This window comes from Meles meles, chromosome 4, assembly GCF_922984935.1.
Source record: "Meles meles chromosome 4, mMelMel3.1 paternal haplotype, whole genome shotgun sequence".
NCBI classification, from domain to species: domain Eukaryota; kingdom Metazoa; phylum Chordata; class Mammalia; order Carnivora; family Mustelidae; genus Meles; species Meles meles.
This window is the reverse complement of record NC_060069.1, coordinates 76151905-76168563: the sequence shown is the minus strand read 5'-3', so window position 1 is coordinate 76168563 and position 16659 is coordinate 76151905. Positions and strand designations below refer to the sequence as shown.

Genomic DNA, 16659 nt, shown 5'->3' with positions numbered 1-16659 from the left:
GCTTCTGTGTCTCAGTTATTACTGCTTTTAGGCAAATGAGTGGAAATCTAGGCTGACTCCAAGGGTCATAGAAATAGACTTAGCTTTGTTTAGGTGTTTTCTCTGCCAAGGCACAGAGCAGGGGGCATCTTCCTACTGGGTTGGTTGGCATTCTAGGTCAGCTAGTTTCTGGTGTAGGGAATAAAGGGAGAAGAGGAGGAGGAAAGAAAGAAAAGACAGGTGTTCTTAAAGTCATGTCAAAACATGCTGTTACTTTTAGACAATTAAATTCTCTAAATCTTATGATCTTGTACTTAAAATTGAGTTACTTAAATGATATACTAAAAGAAAAAGTCTCACTGGCCATTTAGCCAAATGGATTTCTCATTCTCCTAGCAAGAACAGTGTAGACATATTATTGTTGACTTCATTTTCTTTCACCTGTTCCCAAGTACATGGCTACCATGCACGACACTAGTGAAAAGTGGACAAGTGCTGATCTCCAGGCTTGTTCTTTTAAATGGGTAACGACTGTTTGTTTCCTAAGACTTTGTTGATTTTCAAGTAAATGTGGGAAGGCTAATGGCAACTGGGTATATTAAGAAGAATTTTTTCAGCAGGCAGATTTTATAACCAATTTAACTATAGGCCTAAATTGGTGAGATAAAATGCTCTTTTCCCTCTTTGAATAAATGTGAGCTGGCTGGTCAAGAATACCAGAGGGGGGGGGGGCGCCTGGGTGGCTCAGTGGATTAAGCCGCTGCCTTCGGCTCAGGTCATGATCTCGGGGTCCTGGGATCGAGCCCCGCATCGGGCTCTCTGCTCTGCAGGGAGCCTGCTTCCTCCTCTCTCTCTGCCTGCCTCTCTGCCTACTTGTGATCTCTCTCTCTGTCAAATAAATAAATAAAATCTTAAAAAAAAAAAAAAGAATACCAGAGGGAATCTCCCAAGACATAAGCATATTTGAATTAAGAAAAGTGTGGACATTCCTTAAGAAATTAAAAATAGAGCTACCCTATGACCCTGCAATTGCACTACTGGCTATTTACCCCAAAGATACAAATGTAGTGAAAAGAAGGGCCATCTGTACCCCAACGTTCATAGCAGCAATGACCACAGTTGCCAAACTGTGGAAAGAACTAAGATGCCCTTGAAAAGACGAATGGATAAAGAAGATATGGTCCATATAAATATAATGGAGTATTATGCCTCCATCAGAAAGGATGAATACCCAACTTTTGTATCAACATGGACGGGACTGGAAGAGATTATGCTGAGTGAAATAAGTCAAGCAGAGTCAATTATCATATGGTTTCACTTACTTGTGGAGCATAAGGAATAACACAGAGGACATTGGGAGATGGAGAGGAGAAGTGAGTTGGAGGAAATCGGAGGGGGAGATGAACCATGAGAGACTGTGGACTCTGAGAAACAAACTGAGGGTTTTGGAGGGGAGAGGGGTGGGGGGTTGGGTGAGCCTGGTAATGGGTATTAAGGAGGCCACATGTTGCATGGAACACTGGGTGTGGCGCATAAACAATGAATTTTGGAACACTGAAAAAAATTAAAAAAACTAAAAAAAAATAAAAATATCATATTAGGTTGAATGGGGAATCCCAAAAAATAAATAAAATTAAAAAAAATAAAAATATCATATTAGGTTGAATGGGGAATCCCAAAGAGATATGCCCACATCTTGGAACTTGTGAATATGACCTTATTTAAGGGAAAAGGGTCCTTGTAGCTATAATTAAGTTAGGAATCCCAGCATGGGAGGTGCAGAGGAAAAACCTCTGTAGAGCCTTTGGAAGGAGTGTGGCCCAGCTAACACGGTGATTTCAGACTTCTAGCCTCCAGAGCTACCTAGAGAATACATTTCTCTTGTTTTAAGCCACTAATATTGTAGTACTGTGTTACACCAGGCCTAGGAAACAAATTTAGATTTCTTTAAAAACACTGGAATTTTATAATGTGAAATGCTTTTCAGGGAACAGAAATAACATTTATTAAGTACACTGTGACATGCACTGGCTAGATGCTTAACTTAAGGGACTTCTATTTTAAGGATGAAGAAACTGAGGGCAAAACTCTCACAGTGACCACATGTGGAGCTGGGTGAGAATCTCGCCGAGAGGCAGTGTATATGGTGAGTAATGGTGAGCTCTGGCCCTGAATCATATCTGGGTTTGATCCTGGCTAAGTTACTCAACCACTCTGACTCAGTTTCCTCAAGTGGGAATTAGAAATCATAACAGAACTTCATTCCTAAGATTTCTGGGAAGATTCAAAAATATAAGGTATTTACAATAATGCGTAGGAAGAGCTAAGTGAATATTAACTATTATAATTACTACATGCTGTTCTATATACTACATTACTACACACTGCACACTCTATTAATATTACTAATCGTTGCCTTAGTTATGGATACCAGGTACAGATGAAAGGAAAATAAGCTCATCTTGAAGACGAGGCATCTGAACTTTATCAGTTATTCAATTAGAGGCCACTTTTAGAGATACTGGGGTTTTTTTTTTTAAAGATTTTATTTATTTATTTGACAGCCAGAGATTACAAGTAGGCAGAGAGAGAGAGGAAGAGAAGTAGGCTTCCTGCGGAGCGGAGAACCCGATGTGGGGCTCGATCAGGATCATGACCTGAGTTGAAGGCAGAGGCTTTAACTCACTGAGCCACCCAGGCACCCCTAGAGATATTCTTCTTCAGTATGTTTATTCAGTTCTGGTGTGGCTGTCATTAAGGAGATAAAAAAATATATCACCTCATTTTAAAGATGAGAAACTGTAGTTCATCAACTTTTGCACCTTGCTTATTGCCAAAAGCCAAAGCAGAATCAACAATGAGTTTTGGGGGCGCATGGGTGGCTCAGTGGGTTAAAGCCTCTGCCTTCGGCTCAGGTCGTGATCTCAGGGTCCTGGGATTGAGCCCCACATCAGGCTCTCTGCTCAGCGGGAAGCCTGCTTCCTCCTTTCTCTGCCTGCCTGTCTGCCTACTTGTGATCTCTATCTGTCAAATAAATAAATAATATCTTTAAAAAACAAAACAAAAACCCACCCATGAGTTTCAGTCCCAGGACCTTCTTTTTTTTTTTTTTTTTTTAAGACTTTATTTATTTATTTGATAGACAGAGATTGCAACTAGTCAGAGAGGCAGGCAGGGAGAGAAAGGAGGAAGCAGGCTCCCTGCTGAGCAGAGAGCCGATATGGGATGTGGGGCTCAATCCCAGGACCCTGGGATCATGACCTGAGCCGAAGGCAGAGGCTTTAACCCACTGAGCCACCCAGGCGCCCCAGTCCCAGGACCTTCTCACTCCAAGCAGCCTTCTTCCTATCATGTCATGCTTGAGAGTGCTGCACAAATGCTAAGTGTCCAATGAGTGTTTCTGAATTAGTAAAACAGGCCTCATTATCAATAACTTTAAAGTAATATTGGAGCTTCCTAATCTGTTTAAAAATGACATTTTTGCCAGCCATTTCAGGACTACAAATCTCTTAACACATTGTGGCAAAGGGAAGGATTAAGAAACAGTCAATTCAGAAAATAAATCTATTTCTTTTTGTCCCCACCCCTACTCTGTTTCCCATTTTCCCATAGATCTCATCAAAGTGGTCAGGCAATTTGTAGTAATCGAAGTTGTTTTCATTTTATTTCCTTTTCTTACTTTCCTTTTTTTAAATTTTTAAATTTTAATTTAATTTTATTTTATTTTTAAAAAAGATTTTATTTATTTATTTGACAGACAAAGATCACAAGTAGGCAGAGAGAGAAGAGGAAGCAGGCTCCCCACTGAGCAGAGAGCCCGATGTGGGGCTTGATCCCAGGACCCTGGGATCATGACCTGAGCCGAAGGCAGAGGCTTTAACTCACTGAGCCACTCAGGTGCCCCTTTTTCTTACTTTCTTAAGAATAAAAGAAACAGAAAGAAAATGAATGTCCTATTACAAGCACGGGTCATCCTCACTTTCACTACTTACATTTTTGAAAGAAAAGTGTTTTCAATTTATCATATTTCTCAATTTGTCCTGTTTAATTAAGTACTTATTAAAACCTACTACTCTCTTATATCAAAGGTCTTCTAGGATAAGATGCCGCTCCATTTAAATAAAAGATGAAGGACTCTGAAACAGAAGCAGCCTTTAACCAGAAGTCCCATAAATAAGAAAGGAGCTGGCATTATGCAGTCTTGGCCCTGGCACTTGTTCTGGGCTTGGCCAGAGGTTCTTAACCTAGAGGCCACGCACTTGGTGGTGGGGTGCATCTAGAAACCCCTTGAGATGTTTGCAAATTTTGCATAAACATTTTTCTGCACACACTTCAAAGGAACTTGTGATTTCTGAAGCTAAGAACCACTGTTTCAAGACCTCATTACTAAAGCTAATTGCCACATTTTATTCCTTTGTATCATCTTAAATGCTATTCTGATATCAAGGGTATAATGTTTGTTGGTTGCTTAAGTGAGAACCGGAAGCTCCATGTTGTTAAAGATGTTGTCTAAAAGTGAGATTCCATGATATAATCAGAAGAATTTACCAGCCTATGAGGGTCCAGATCCAGGTTCTTGCCTTTGTGCCTCTGTGGAATGATCCTGTTTGGGTTACTTCTCTTCTCTGGGTTGCTGTTTCTTCATCTGTGAAATAAAGATTTGGATTAATCCAAAGTTGCCTTCAAACTTCAAAATAGTTCTGTTCCATGTAAAGGTTATGAAACCTCTTGAATGGATATATCCCACAAAAATCTAGAATGTATTATAAAAGCAAAGTATGACAAGCTAGTCATATTTTAAGATAAGAGCTGCTTTCAGAGAAGATTACAGTTTGAAAACATGCCACTGGTTAGTGACTTTGGAATGTGCTTGGGAGACTACGAGACGCCACGTTACCATCTACAGGGTGTTGAGGGGATGCCCTAAGTGGGACAGACATAGAGGCTAAGAATCTTGTACTTCATTTCTGTCAGAACAGCCAGCTTTTAATCTGCTTTATATGGTGGGTTTTAAGTGAGATTTTGTTTGTAGAAAATGTTGTGTTTTGGGTTTTTTTTTGGAAAATGTTTTTGATTTTAATTAGTCTCTTTTGATATCCATGGTGGGGAGAAAAAGGAAAATGAGATTAGGTTAATCCACTGTATTTAAAAATATGTTTTTGAAAATGCTCTGGAAATGGTTAGAAGCCTTAAGGCTTTTTCCTATTTTGTCATTTATTAGCTGTGTTCCATTAGGCAAGTCAGAACATCTTCCTGAATTTTTGTCCTCACATGGACAATGATAATAGTTTCTGATTTACAGGGTAGTTGTAAAAATCAAGTGAGATGTTTGTGAAAGTGCTCTGTAACTGATAATGCATCATAAAGTCAGGGAGTGGGTCTCTAGTGGTGAGGCCCACAGGTCTGCATTTTGTCCTGACCTTGGTAGCATTTTTGTCCATCTGAATTAAATCATAGAAATTATGCATGATCAAATTTGCAGACAAGCTCAAATTATGGGGTGGAGTTATAAAAGACTTAGCAGATTACAGAGTTCCAAGTATGGTAAAACTTTTGGGGGAAATATAAAACCTTGTTCTTCAATTCAAAAAGCTAACTGTCCAAGGGTCAGATGGGGGTGGGGGGGAAATGTGGTTGATGATCAGTTCAAATAAAAAAGACTAAACAATTTAATTTGACTTCATTACGAGCCATTAGTGTTGTTAAATGTTGGGCAATAAATAAGTGATCTAATTGTCTCAGTCCATTTGGGCTATTATAACAGAATACCACAAACTCGGTAGCTTGTAAGCAATAGTAATTTATTTCTTGCAGTTCTGGAGACTAAGAAGTCATTCCGGTGAAGGCCCTCTTCCTGGTTCATAGCTGGCACCTTCTACTGTGTCCTTGCATGGTGGAAGGGGCAAGAGATCTCTCTGGAGCCCCTTTATAGGAACACTAATCCCATTCATGAGGGGCTCCATCCTCATCATCTAAGCACCTCCCGATGGCCTCCCACTTCCTTCTATGATCACTTCAGAGGTTCAGATTCAACGTGGATTTTGAGAGAATAGATTCAAACCACAGTGCCAGTATCCTTATATATTTATAGGAGTACGGTGCCACAGATGACAAAAGGGGGCTACAGCCCTTGGCTTTGATTAGCATCCTTCTTCCAGTTGCTAAAAGCAGTTACTCCAGCCAGTTGAGCACATCTGAAGGAAGCTAAATAGAGAAAGGTCTGGAAGATTTTCAAGGGCAATGTTGAGAGAAGATTTGAGAAGAGAAACGTGTATTGGAGGTCTTAAAAGATCTGAAAGGTTTTAAATGGTGTTACAAGCAGTACTGGAGGTGAAGTTTTGGAATTTATTGTTTTCAGAGGTGAATTTCAGGGAAAACTTCATATAATAAGAGCTATCTAAAGGGAAAGTGATTGCCTAATGGAAGATATTTCCATTAGGGAAACTGTTGAAGCAGAGACTGGACCACATCTTCTGAGGGTTATCAATCATCAGGAAGGTTTTAAGAAGAAATTACTAAGATTTCATCAAATGTGAGATCCTATTTGTATAACAGAATTCAATATCCCACTGGAGAATGATTCACTTCATTAAATTTTTTTGGGCTGTGATAAAAGTGTGGATTTTGAAAATGGCAAGCCGGAGTGTGATATCCAGGATATCGTTTAACCTCTGGGAACATTGGTTAGGTTGTCAGTAACACAGAGATGATTATTTCTGTGTCGCTGTGAAGATGATACAACCTAACACTGGTAAAGGATGCTTGATGGTGCCTGGTCTTAGTAAGGTCTCAGAGGGAGTAACTTTTATTACAGTTACTAATTGTTCTTCTTATTTTCTACATGCATTTTATTTCCTCTATGAGATTCCTTCCAGGTGACTCCATTGAACCCTTTAGAGACATATGATGTAAGTGGGTAAAATGGTGACTTCCGTGAGTCTAGCAGGAAGAATTCACTCTGAAGGTCATAAGGGTCCCATATCACCTCTCCTGTGTTTGCGGCCAATGTTTGTTTTCTCCTAAATGGAGGAAACCTGTGGAACAACGCCTTTGTCCTAAATGATAACCTGATTTTCCTGCCCATCAAAACCAGAACTAGGCCAACCTGATTTTTTTTTCTTTGTTGAAAAATTGAGGCAATAAAACACCTTATTAAAAATTTAAGGACCAAGATCTCCCTTGTGGAATAGAGAACATATCTTCAGCCTTGAGGAATGAAAGGAGTTGGTAACTGAAGAATTGGGGTCACTTATGTCTTCTTTCTAGGCCTAGTTTTTCTATCAGTAGAGTGATTCTAAGCTACTTTTATTTAAAACTGACCTCCCAGTTGATGAGTTAGTAAGGGAGCAGCAGTTTACTATCCTTAGGAGAAGACGAAAGCCATGAGACTCCACCATGGTTGGGAGAGAGACCATGTGCATTCTGTTTGCCGGAACAGAGAGAAGCAGTGAGGATGCCGGGATTCCATATGTTGGTCACAGGCTGGCGTTTGGTCTCCTTCAGAAGGTAATAAGGAGTTACCTGTGAAGAGGCCCTATGACAATTCTGACCAAAGGTCTCACACAAAAAGAGGATTATTCAGTTTTCAAAAAAAATGAAGAGGATGCTATAACACTTTCAGGGTTAGATAAGACTCCACTTCAAATAACTTTTTTTTCACTTTTCTTTCTTCTGCATCAGTGAACATCTATTGATGCGTAAGGGGCCTGACATTTTACGAGGTATGAGTGTGTTCCAGAATGGGGCTGGGCTGGTACTTGGGTTGTCTAAAGGGGAGGTCTGGGTGTGAGAGCTGTAGTTATTATCACTCCAAAAAATTTGCTTTGGACATACCATCTTGAACTTGTTTTCTTCCTTTCTTTTTCTAGTCTGTTTAGTTTTCTTGTTCAATATCCTACTTATATTAATTCCCAAATTCTCTTTTTAATCTTTTCAGAGAGCTTGAATTCAAAATGATAACTTTGGCTTGGAATTCCTAATTGACATCCTTTGATCTTACAGTGCAGCTGAAAGGGCAGGAATGCAATATTTGAATAGCAAACTGTCCCCTAGGAAACTGCCATTCTATATTGGTAATAATAGCAGAGAGTATTTATTGAACAACTTAAGTCCCAGGACTTTGCTAACTGCTTTGTATTATAGTTTACCTTATGTAGTTCACTTAATAACACTATGGTGGAGGCACTATTTCTGTAATCATTTCACAAAAGAGGAAACTGAGACACTGGGGAATTTATTTTATTTTATTTATTTTTTAAAGATTATTTGAGAGAGTGAGAGAGAGAACTCAAGCCGGGGCCAGGCAGATACAGAAAGAGAGGGAGAGAAGCAGACTCCCTGCTGAGTGTGGAGCCCAAGGCAGGGCTTGACCCCAGGGCCCTGAGATCATGATCTGAGGCAAAATCACTGGAGCTCAACTGACTGAGCCACCCAGGTGCCCCTGACATTGGGAAATTTAAAAGCTGACCCAGAGTCTCACAACTAATGTAGAGTACACAACTCTTAACAACTCTGGGGGACTGCCTATCTATGCAAAGAGCTTTGGTCTTAACTTGGCAAATCATTAATCTACCCACCCATCCATCCAATCAAATATTCATCACACAGGTGCTGGGTGGAGGGGGGGGGCTGGGAGTCTGCTTGAGATTCTCTCCCTCCCTTTCCCTCTGACCCCACCCCATGCTCTTCGCTCTTGCTCTCTCTGAAATAAATAAATAAGTCCTTAATTTTAAAAAAAAATGTACTAGAGATGTAAACGATGACTAAGACTGACAGGTCACTCTCCTCTATCACTTTCCAGAGAGGAGAAAGGACAGTTAGGCTAGCATCCCCACACAGTGTGATAAGTACTATGACAGGATAGCGTATGGAAGGAGGTGTTAACCCAGTCTGGAAGGAGGTGTCAGGACAGGCAGGTCAAAAAGTTCTTATCCTCATCACTGTGTGCTTCAGCTATTTTGTTGCAAAAGGCATATAATGTAACTTCTACAAAGAAAGGTTTTTGTTTTTGTGGTTTTTTTTGTTTTTAAGATTTTTATTTTTTTGTCAGAGAGAGAGAGTGCAAGTAGGCAGAGTGGCAGGCAGAGGCAGAGAGAGAAGCAGGCTCCCTGCTGAGTAAGGAGCCGGATGTGGGACTTGCTCCCAGGAACCGGGGATCATGACCTGAGCTGAAGGCAGACACTTAACTGACTGAGCCACTCAGGCATCCCAAAGAAAGATCTTTGAAACAAGGTCTTCCTCTCTGTTATTCCCCCAGCACCCAGACATAGCGACTGCTCAATTAACATCTGTAGAATAAATAAATTAGAATTCTAATACACCAAAATAACCCCCATAAGTCTTTTGACTTATTTCTAACTGGACTCTGACCATGCTTAAATGCTTCTCCCCTAAGCCTGACATAAATGCTCTTTTTTTTTTTTTTTTAACTTTAAAACATCAAGTCCCTGCTTCCTTTTAAGCCATTTTCTAAAAGCTCTATTCCAGGCGAGCTGCACACCCATTGTCTTTTCCTAGAATGATGTGTCCTCAGGTGTCTTTTAAAACAGGAGCCTTGAGTAGAGATTCTGGGACAGTCCAGGAAAGTGGAGACTCTGGTTGCTTCCCCCCTCCCCACGTTTTTCAGATGATCTGTGGGAGTCCATGCTCTGTTCTTTAGTTCTGAAAGCTCTGTTCTCCCTTCACCTTTCCAAAATGACCTGGAAATTTTTCTTCCCCACATCCTCCTCCCCACCCCAACTCTTCAAAAAGATGTTAACTTTGGGAAAGCAGTTCTTAATTATTTACCACACCATCCTCTGGCAGACTACAAGAATCCAGGGCAAAGAAAGAGAGAAAGGAAAAGAAAACCGAAACCCCAGGCTAATGATTTCCCTCAACAAGAATTTTTGTTATCATAAGGTGGTGTTTTATTTAGATTATAGTTCTCTGGAGCAGGTATTAAGCTATGTCTTCCTTGTGCCTGTGTTAAGACTAGTATTTTCCTTAATGAAGGAGCAGCAAAGCCAAGGTAGCAAAATAATGCTAATGGGAAGGGGAAACCAAGACTCCCAAGGGGAAAAGTTCACTTGGAGCTGGTAATCCTCATGGTCCACCTCAGGACACGTAGCCAGGTTTCTACATCATCTTTACATTATCTAATTACACAATTTTACTTCCTAGCATGATGCCACAGTTTAAAACTGTACCTCATTCCCTTCCCTGCTTAATTCTTACTCCAGAGCCCTTATCTCTTATCATACACTGTAATTCACTTATCGTAATCATAATTACTTTTTAATCATTCTTTTAAATGGCTGATGTCACCTCTAGAATTGAAGCTCCTGGAAGGAGCTTATTTTATTACTCATTCGGGGCCTAGAGTTGTTCTGGCACAAGATAGGTGCACAAGAAATATCTGCTGGATAAATGAATTATTAATCCCGATCAAAGCAATATTAATAAGTAATAACTGTGATCATGTTTTTTTTACATGTAATTAATCTATAGACAACTGGTTGGATCTTTGACTTTTTTTTGTGTAAATCTTCTAATTGGATGAAATATGACAATAGGACCTGTACAAAAACTCTGATGGTCAAAAGCCACATGGAACCCATTTTCATCAGCATGACATACTCTTCTAAACATATACACGGAAAGATAAGGCTGTGCTGATGAGAAGAGAAAATCTTGAGTTTTCCTGATGCAGGCATACTTACTTGAATCCCTAAGGCTAAGGGTATGGTTTGGCTCAGTGTACTCATTAACTATTTCTAGCAACAAGTTTAGCTGCTGCTTACCAGCCTCATGGAACTCAGAGACTCACTAATTTTATATCCGTATTTCTGGACAAAGCACTATCATCCAGTTCCCCGGTTCTTGGTACAAGATCAGGCAGTTTATGAGGACTCAAAACATAAAGGTGACTAGAGGAATATATGAATTATTTGAGAGCTTCTCTTGTATTTGAGACATCACATCACAGGAAATGCTTTCCAGCAGTGACATGTCAGTGTATTCTGAAACCAGAGTGGCTGCTCCAGCTCTTCCTGTCCCCCCAAGACTACTTCTGGAGCCAATTGGGGGAATGAAACTGGGCTAATCTGAATGGCAAAGTTCGCTCTTGGTTGGGATTTAAGTAACCTCCTTCTCTCACTCAGTGTGACCTCTTTCAACAACTGGCCTGAAGAACTGATAAAGGACTAGAGTTATGTAGAAATGGGAGGGACAACCGGCCTCATTGGGCTTAAATTAGTATAGCAAGCTGGTGAGTCCAAAAAGATTGGGCATTTACAAGCCAATTCTCTATAAGACTACACTAGCGACATTTGACTACTTTCCCATTTTTTATTTATTTATTTATTTATTTATTTATTTATTTTGAGAGAGAGATCATGCCGGGGGCATGGGTGGTAGTATTGAGGGGGCAGAGGAAGAGCGAGAATGTTAAGCAGACTCCATGTCTAGCACAAGCCCAACTTAGGGCTTGATCTCACAACCCTGAGATCATGACCTGAGCCGAAATCAAGAGTTGGACCTTTCACTGACTGAGCCACATAGGCGGCCCTACATTTGACTTATTTCTAAACAGAGGAAAACTCGGGTGAGTGTGTAAACATGTGCAAATCACAGAGCTGTGTAACACCTGGGCCACTCTTGATTATTTCATATATTTCAATGTGGTCCTTGGGAAAAAGCCTCATGTAGGCACAAATGGATGGTTCAGTCAGTTAGGCATCTGCCTTTGGGTCAGATCATGGTCCCAGGGTTCTGGGATTAAGTCCCGTGTCAGGCTTCTTGCTCGGCAGAGGGTCTGCTTCTCCCTCTGCCTGCCTTTTGTCCTGCTTGTGCTCTCTCTTTCTCTCTGACAAATCAATAAAAAAAAGCCTCATGTAAGCCATTGGTTTAGTGGTATATGGGAATTCATGAACTCCCAAGTTCTAAATCCATCTGTGTTTTCAATATCTTGGCCAATTTATTTTTAAAAACCAGATTTATTGAGATATAATTTAGCCATTTAAAGTACACAGTTCAGTGGTCTTTAGTATACTCACAGTGATGTAAACATCACCAGTCAATTTTAGGCCATTTTCATTACCCCAATAAGACATGTGTATCCTTTAGCAATCACTCCCCATTCCTCCCCAACTCTGCTCTTTCTGTCTCTATAGGTTTGCCTATTATAGATCTGTCATATACATGGAATCACATAGTATATGGTCCTCTCCCATTTAGCATAATCTGTTCAAGGTTCATCCATGCTGTAGCAAGTACCAGTACTTCATTCCTTTTTGTTGCTAAATACTATTCCATTTTTCTATTCTGTATCACATTTTATCAGTAAGTGACCATTTTGATTGTTTTCACTTTTTGGCTATTATGAGTAATGCTGCTCTGAACCTTGGTGTACCACTCACACATTTGTGTACATGGACGTACATTCTCATTCTCTTGGATATATAGCTAGAAGTGGGATGGCTGGGTTATGTGCTAATTCTGTGTTAAACTTTTGTTTTTCAAAGATGTATCTATTTATCTGAGTCAGAGAGAGGGAGAAAGAGTTTGTGTGAGCAGATGAAGGGGCAGAGGTAGAAGGAGAGAGTCTCAAGGAGACTCCTTGCTGAGCTTGGAGACTGATGGGCTCCTGAGATCATGACCTGAGCTGAAATCGAGTTGGATGCTTAACTGACTGAGCCACCCAGGTGCCCCTGCCCCAGTAACTCATCATTTTATATTCCTACCACCAATGTATGATGGTCCCAATTACTCTACATCCTTTCCAACAAGTGTTAATTATCTGTCTTTTTTTTTTTATTATGGCCATTTTGGTTGGTGTGAAATGGTACCTTATGCTTTTGGTCTTCATTTCCTTAATGACTACTAATAGGAAGTACTTTTTCATGTGTTGATTGGCCATCTGTACATCTTCTTTGGAGAAATGTCTCTTTGATTCCCTTGCCCATTTTCATGTGGCTTATTTGTCTTTTAGATGTTGAATTTTTCTTCATATGCCTTAAGAATGGGGGTAGTTGGGGGGGCGCCTGGGTGGCTCAGTGGATTAAGCCGCTGCCTTCGGCTCAGGGCATGATCTCAGGGTCCTGGGATCGAGCCCCGCATCGGGCTCTCTGCTCTGCGGGGAGCCTGCTTCCTCCTCTCTCTCTGCCTGCCTATCTGCCTACTTGTGATCTCTCTCTCTGTCAAATAAATAAATAAAAGCTTAAAAAAAAAAAAAAGAATGGGGGTAGTTGGAAGAAGAGCCTGAGACCTCTTGCCTGCTCATGCCTAGATGAAAGCTTCTACAACACAAAGTGGGTGATAAGATGCCAGTAGCCTGCTTTTCCCAGGGTTATACCATAGCCCTAGACTGGGATCTAAGTTGAGAGGGAGCCCTGTGTTCTTGATGGCAGCCACCTGGAATGGAGCACCATCTGCTAGCTGGAGGGGGGCAGGGAAGTGGGTTGTGGTTGAAATGCCTCACACTCTTGTTGTTCTTACTGAATTGCAGTCGTTTGTCTTGAATAAGGTTTTCTTCATTTGTTGTATTTCCTCAGAACAATTTCCAGAGACTAACTAGTTTATCTATAATTTTTGCCCGTGGTTGTTTTGTTACAAAAGTGGGTTCATGGAGCTCCTTACACAACCATTCTGGAAGTTGAGTTCCATTTGGATAATTTGTAATGCAAATGTTGCATCTTATATACTAGGTGGTAAAATAGCTCATGCTGACATAGTAGATCGAGAATTACAAAGGACAGTTTTAACAAAAGTAAATTTTATAAATTTACAAACAGTGGATTAAGAAAACTGATTGTAGTTGAGGCCTGGTTAACTTTTCACTTTCTATCCAGTCAAATTCTAGAATGCTCATGCATTTAGTTTGACAAACTATTCTTAATTTGTTGTTATTAAGTGGCTGAATAGAAATATTTGAATATTGAGGGTGACAGTGCATTTCATATGAGAGCTTATTATTGCTCTAGTAATCTGTGTACAAAGTCATCAAAGCCATTGAAAGTTATCAAAATGATGCCTGTTTTTGAAAGCATAGGAATAATTAAAATATGCAAACTAAGTTATTAAAACCTCATTAGTTTTATGCATTGATCTAGAAAGTTCACAGGCAAAAATGACCATATATTTCTTAATTAATTCAAAAGAACGATCACACTACTATGTCTTTTAGAAAAACAACTTTCCCAATTTCCCTGATGAACTTATTTGTAGTTTTAGGGCTAAGGTTTACATTTAACAATTCTTCAAATTCTTTATTGAGTCAGGGGCTGAACTCATCTATGTTAATTGCCAACCAGTTGAATGTCACTTTAGTTGACACAGACATAGAACTTCTGCTCATATCTAAAATCCTCTTTCCATTTGTCACATCCCCACTCCCATGGCAAAGTTAACTATTCCTTTCTCCTGGGATTTAGAAGTCTGGTTACTTCTGAATGATCACATAAGCATCTTTGAGAAAATACACACTGCTTAATAATCGCGAGAAAATGTTAAAATTGGAAGTTCTTCACTTTTCGGGTAGTTGTCTTGTGTGTACTAGCCCCTAAAGTAGTTTTAGGGGCAAAAAGTATTATATAAGAACATAACACTAGAATATTTAAGAATGAAACGAGCACCTCCCAAAGATATTTCCCTGAATAGTTACTGAACTACACAAAGATAAATATGAAAGTAATTCACAAAGTAATTTTCTCTTCTTTGGCTGGGAAAGTTTTGGTAATAAAGTTTGGCTTCCGTTGAGTGAAACCTCTTAGTTTCTAACTACGTTAGATAGGCAACTATGTTACTAAGGCAAGTGGAAAAACCCATTCGATTCTTAAAATTTTAATGCAGTTAAATAATAAACTGATAAATTGCATTAAAGCTAGAATTCATTTCTCCCCGGTAGAGACAGGAATTCTATCCTACTAAAGCTACTTCAGCGTTCAAGCATATATTTTGGAAGATGCTTACCTCCCGGTTGGGTTGGGTGTATCTCCCTGCGGCTTAGGTGAGCACCCAAGCTTTGGCTCCTCCCCAGCTGCTGCGAGCTTCCCACTGCGCCGGGCTCCTCAGAGCCTCCTGGAGTTAGGTGTTCGGCCCCGCCCTCTGCACTATTGCTAAAACTCCAATTCTGCCAGACCGATTCCGGTGATTAATTATTGACAAAAGGAAAACACTCCCACGCAAACTTGTGTCCAACCGCACTGCTCCCAGCGATTCCTTCCAGAAGAGAAAGCCGGCTGCACCACTCCCCTCCCCCCCTTGCTCTACGGTCTCAACTTCCCACACGCTGCCACTCTCTGTCCTGGGCGATCGGGCTCGTCCTCGGAGGAATGCAGCCCAGCGACTTCTACATTTTTAAATTTGGTTTTCTGCAGCTCGTTAGCACTTCTCCACGGACCAGCCTCTCAGGAGGGGGCGCTTTCCGGATGCAGGGGAAGCCAGGGCTCTGAGAGCAACGGAGGAGGCTAAGGCGTCGCTGTCACCTCCGGCTGCTGCAGTAAAACCCCGAGCCGCGGCGGGGATGGGGAGGAGGGGAGAGGGAGGTGTCCTCCCCCTCTCTTGGGCTGGGAGCCCCGACACTACCAGAGGGGCACGTCCTTTGGTAGTGATGGTGGGGGCGAGCAGATAAACGAGGGGCGCGAGGTGGGCGCTTTGGGGCTTTAGCCGGAGCCAGCGTTAACCCGACCAGGAGAAGCCTGCGCCCCGCATCCATCCATCTGCAGACTTGGGCGAGGGGGCGAAGCTCGGCGGATGCTGAGCAGGACTGCGGTGCGAAACTCGGCAGCAGGCTGCGAAGTGAGCCCAGGGCTCCGGGCCGGGGCGGCAGTCGGCCGAGCAGGCATCCCCCTGCATTTGTTTGTCAAAACCGAAGAAAGTAAACCCATTGAGCGCCGGCAGCTAATTTTGCTGCCTCTGAACGCGCAAGAATGCCTCTCCCCGCCCCGCTCCCTCCATCCTGCCACCTTCCCTCCGCCCCTCGGCTGGGAGGTTAATCGTTGAAAAACTGGGCTCCCCCCGGGGAAGCAGATGGAAGGATCGTGCCCGGGGAACTTGTGTGTGCTCACTCACAAGTGAAGAGAGTTAATTCGGGCCCGGGCTGCGGCAGGAACGCAAACTGGGGAAAGCGGGCTGGGAGGCGGCTCGGCGGCGCAGACACGCGCGGCGCGGGCTCCCGCGGTTCCGGGGCCGCCGTGCCCAGCGCTCGCGCTCCGCTCTCAGCGATCTTCCCGAGGAGGCGCGGGACCGCGAAGAGCATCTTCCCTGGAAGCCCGCATGCAGAACCCCAGCGATCCCTTCTCTCCCGAGGGCAGGGTGCTTAGGTTTAACGCGGCGGCTGCGGGCTGCGAGCGCAGAGGCCGGTACCTCCGCCACCGAGCCTCGGCCCCAGACGCGGGGGCGTCGGGGGCCCAGAGCCTCTTCCCATTAACGAGCGTTTGGGCCACAACTGCCAGTCAACCCCCACCGCCGAGGGAGGAGGCACTGCACATGCTCGGCGGGGCTGGTCGCGCTGAAGCGCCAATTTGAGCTGCGGGGAGGTTTCGGCTCATTTGCCCAACACTCTTCCAGCAGGTTCCAGCAGCCGCGGGTGCCACGGAGAGAGAGACTTCCGTTATTGCGAGGGATGTTCTGCACGCGGGAGGGACTGCGTCCCCAAAGGAAGCTGGGGTCCCCAAAGGTGGTTGGGGGTCAGGGAAGGGA

At 42.4% G+C, this 16659-nt stretch overlaps 1 protein-coding gene across 2 annotated transcripts in view; it reads right to left on the bottom strand.

The window, feature by feature from the left end:
- The window catches only part of SPTSSB (serine palmitoyltransferase small subunit B), a 33197-nt gene extending 16769 nt beyond the window's left edge, over window positions 1–16428 (bottom strand). Inside the window, exons 1-2 of one of the 2 annotated variants that reach the window (XM_046001521.1) lie at window positions 14929–16428; window positions 4528–4624 (exon numbers count right to left, since the gene is read on the bottom strand). The gene's annotated coding sequence lies outside the window, so the exon portion shown is untranslated. The remainder of the gene's footprint in view (window positions 1–4527; window positions 4625–14928) is intronic. The other variant, XM_046001520.1, reaches the window with a different exon arrangement.
- Between the last annotated feature and the right edge of the window lie 231 nt (window positions 16429–16659).